The sequence below is a fragment of the Arachis stenosperma genome, chromosome 4 (genome assembly GCF_014773155.1).
Source record: "Arachis stenosperma cultivar V10309 chromosome 4, arast.V10309.gnm1.PFL2, whole genome shotgun sequence".
NCBI lineage: Eukaryota > Viridiplantae > Streptophyta > Magnoliopsida > Fabales > Fabaceae > Arachis > Arachis stenosperma.
In genome coordinates, this window is record NC_080380.1 from 116,259,673 (window position 1) to 116,264,156 (window position 4,484).

At 43.1% G+C, this 4,484-nt stretch overlaps 1 non-coding gene across 1 annotated transcript; it reads right to left on the reverse strand.

Annotated features, from left to right (window-relative positions):
* Positions 1 to 301: 301 nt before the first annotated feature.
* Positions 302 to 409, reverse strand: LOC130977916 (small nucleolar RNA R71). The gene has a single exon (XR_009085586.1). It is a non-coding gene; the product is annotated as a small nucleolar RNA R71 (small nucleolar RNA).
* Between the last annotated feature and the right edge of the window lie 4,075 nt (positions 410 to 4,484).

The following is a 4,484-nucleotide window of genomic DNA, read 5'->3' on the forward strand; positions in this document are numbered from 1 at the left end:
CATTGGAGCAAACAACTTTGAGCTTAAGCCTCAATTAGTTTCTCTAATGCAACAGAATTGCAAATTCCATGGACTTCCAATGGAAGATCCTCATCAGTTTTTAGCTGAGTTCTTGCAAATCTGTGACACAGTCAAGACTAATGGGGTTGACCCTGAGGTCTACAGACTGATGCTATTCCCTTTTGCTATAAGAGACAGAGCTAGAATATGGTTGGACTCACAACCTAAAGATAGCCTGGACTCTTGGGAAAAGCTAGTCAATGCCTTCTTGGCAAAGTTCTTTCCACCTCAAAAATGGAGTAAGCTTAGAGTGGAAGTCCAGACCTTCAGACAGAAGGATGGAGAATCCCTCTATGAAGCTTGGGAAAGATACAAACAATTGATCAGAAAATGTCCCTCAGACATGCTTTCTGAATGGAGCATCATAGGTATTTTCTATGATGGTCTCTCTGAACTATCCAAGATGTCTTTGGATAGCTCTGCTGGAGGATCTCTTCATCTGAAGAAGACGCCTACAGAGGCTCAAGAACTAATTGAGATGGTTGCAAATAACCAATTCATGTACACTTCTGAAAGGAATCCTGTGAACAATGGGACAAGTCAGAAGAAAGGAGTTCTTGAGATTGATACTCTGAATGCCATTTTGGCTCAGAACAAAATATTGACTCAATAAGTCAATTTGATTTCTCAAAGTCTGTCTGGAATGCAAAATACACCTGGCAGTGCTAAGGAAGCTTCATCTGAGGAAGAAGCTTATGATCCTGAGAACCCTTCAATGGAAGAGGTGAATTACCTAGGAGAACCCTATGGAAACACCTATAATTCTTCATGGAGAAATCACCCAAATTTCTCATGGAAGAATCAAGAGAGACCTCAACAAGGTTTCAATAATAATAATGGTGGAAGAAACAGGTTTAGCAATAACAAGCCTTTTCCATCAACTTCTCAGCAACAGACAGAGAGTTCTAAGCAGAATACCTCTGACTTAGCAACAATGGTCTCTGATCTAATAAAGACCACTCAAAGTTTCATGAATGAAACAAGGTCCTCCATTAGGAATTTGGAGGCACAAGTGGGACAGCTGAGTAAGAAAGTTACTGAACTCCCTCCTAGTACTCTCCCAAGTAATACAGAAGAAAATCCAAAAGGAGAGTGCAAAGCCATAAACATGGCCGAATGTGGAGAGGAAAGAGAGGAGGAGGACGCCACTGAGGAAGACCTCAATGGGTGTGCACCAATCTCCTCTGAGTTCCTCAATGAGGAACCATGGGAATCTGAGGCTCAAAATGAGACCATAGAGATTCCATTGGACTTACTTCTGCCTTTCATGAGCTCTGATGAGTATTCTTCCTCTGAAGAGGATGAGTATGTCACTGAAGAGCAAGTTGCTAAATACCTTGGAGCAATCATGAAGCTAAATGACAAGTTATTTGGAAATGAGACTTGGGAGGATGAACCCCCTTTGCTCACCAAAGAACTGGATGACTTGTCTAGGCAGAAACTGCCTCAAAAGAGGCAGGATCCTGGGAAGTTTTCCATACCTTGTACCATAGGCACCATAACCTTCAAGAAGGCCTTGTGTGACTTAGGGTCAAGTGTAAACCTCATGCCCCTCTCTGTAATAGAGAAGCTAGGGACCTTTGAGGTACAAGCTGCAAGTATCTCACTAGAGATGGCAGACAACTCAAGAAAACAAGCTCATGGACTTATAGAGAATGTTTTGGTAAAAGTTGAAGACCATTACATCCCTACTGATTTCATAGTCCTAGAGACTGGGAAGTGCATGGATGAATCCATCATCCTTGGCAGACCCTTCCTAGCCACAGCAAAGGCTGTGATTGATGTTGATAGAGGAGAGTTGATCATTCAAGTGAATGAAGAATCCTTGGTGTTTAAGGCTCAAGGATATCCCTCTATCACCATGGAGAAGAAGCTTGAAGAGCTTCCCTCAAATCAGAGACAAATAGAGCCCCCACAGTCAAACTCTAAGTTTGGTGTTGGGAGGCCACAACCAAACTCTAAGTTTGGTGTTAAACCCCCACATTCAAACTCTAAGTTTGGTGTTGGGAGGTTCCCACATTGCTCTGAGTATCTGTGAGGCTCCATGAGAGCCATCTGTCAAGCTAATGACATTAAAGAAGCGCTTGTTGGGAGGCAACCCAATGTTTTATAATTAACCATTTCCTTTTGTTATTTTATCTTTTTTGTAGGTTGATGATCGTAAGAAGTCACAAAATCAATGAAAAAAGCAAAAACAAAATGAAAAACAGGAAGAAAAACAGCACACCCTGGAGGAAGATGTTGCTGGCGTTCAAACGCCAGTACGCCTAGCAGTTGGGCGTTTAACGCCCAGTCTGGCACCATTCTGGGCGTTTAACGCCAGAAAGGGGCACCAGACTGGCGTTAAACGCCAGGAAAGGGCAAGAACCTGGCGTTAAACGCCAGGAATGGGCACCAGCCCGGCGTTTAACGCCAGAAATAGCTCAAAACGTGATTTTGAGCAACATTTGGTGCAGGGATGACTTTTCCTTGACACCACAGGATCTGTGGACCCCACAGGACCCTCACCAACCCCACCACCACCCTCTCTCTTCTTCCCCCATTCACCAATCACCTCAATACCTCTTCCCCAAAAACCCTTCACCTATCAAATCCCATCTTTCTCTTCACCACTCACATCCATCCTTCATAAAACCCCACCAACCTCACCCTTTAAATTCAAACCACTTTCCCTCCCAAACCCACCCATAATGGCCGAACACCATCTCCCCTCTCTCCTATAAATACCCTTCTTCACTCCTTCATTTTCACACAACCTAAACACCACTTCTCCCCCTCTTTGGCCGAATTAACCACCATCTCCCTTCTCCCTCATTTCTTCTTCTTCTACTCTCTTCTTTCTTCTTTTGCTCGAGGACGAGCAAACCTTTTAAGTTTGGTGTGGTAAAAGCGTTGCTTTTTCGTTTTCCATAACCATTTATGGCATCCAAGGCCGGAGAAACCTCTAGAAAGAGGAAAGGGAAGGCAAAAGCTTCCACCTCCGAGTCATGGGAGATGGATAGGTTCATCTCAAGGGTGCATCAAGACCACTTCTATGAAGTTGTGGCCTTGAAGAAGGTGATCCCCGAAGTCCCCTTTTCACTCAAAAAGGGTGAATATCCGGAGATCCGCCATGAGATCCGAAGAAGAGGTTGGGAAGTACTTACCAACACCATTCAACAAGTCGGAATCTTGATGGTTCAAGAGTTCTATGCCAATGCATGGATCACCAAGAACCATGATCAAAGTATGAACCCGGATCCAAAGAATTATCTTACTATGGTTCGGGGGAAATACTTGGATTTTAGTCCGGAAAGTGTAAGGTTGGCATTCAATTTGCCTATGATGCAAGGAGATGAACATCCTTACACTAGAAGGGTCAACTTTGATCAAAGGTTGGACCAAGTCCTCACAATCATATGTGAAGAGGGCGCACAATGGAAGAGAGATTCAAGAGGCAAGCCGATTCAATTGAGAAGGCATGACCTCAAACCCGTGGCTAGAGGATGGTTGGAGTTCATTCAACGCTCAATCATTCCCACTAGCAACCGGTCCGAAGTTACTCTAGACCGGGCCATCATGATTCATAGCATCATGATTGGAGAAGAAGTGGAAGTTCATGAGGTTATAGCCCAAGAACTCTATAAAGTGGCAGACAAGTCTTCCACCTTGGCAAGGCTAGCCTTTCTTCATCTCATTTGTCACCTCTGTTATTCAGTTGGAGTTGACATAGAAGGAGATACCCCCATTGATGAGGACAAGCCCATCACCAAGAAAAGGATGGAGCACACAAGAGACCCCTCTCATCAAGAGATCCCTGAGATGCCTCAAGGGATGCACTTTCCTCCACAAGACTATTGGGAGCAAGTAAACACCTCCCTAGGAGAATTGAGTTCCAACATGGGACAACTAAGGGTGGAGCATCAAGAACACTCCATTCTCCTCCATGAAATTAGAGAAGATCAAAGAATCATGAGAGAGGAGCAACAAAGGCAAGGAAGAGACATTGAGGAGCTCAAGCACTCCATAGGATCTTCAAGAGGAAGAAAGAGCCGCTATCACTAAGGTGGATCCGTTCTTTAATCTCCTTGTTCTTTGTTTTCTTGTTTTTCGAATTTTATGCTTATGTTTATCTATGTTTGTGTCTTGTGATCATTAGTGTCTTAGTGTCTATGCCTTAAAGTTATGAATTTCCTATGAATCCATCACCTTTCTTGAATAAAAACGTTCTTAATTGAAAAAGAAAAAGAATTGCATGAATTTTGAATTTTATAGCAGTCTAATTATTTTGATGTGGTGGCATTACTTTTGCTCTCTGAATGTATGCATGAACAGTGCATATGTCTTTTGAATTTGTGGTTCATGGATGTTGGCTCTTGAAAGAATGATGAAAAATGAGACATGTTACTGAGGATCTGAAAAATCATAAAAATGATTCTTGAAGC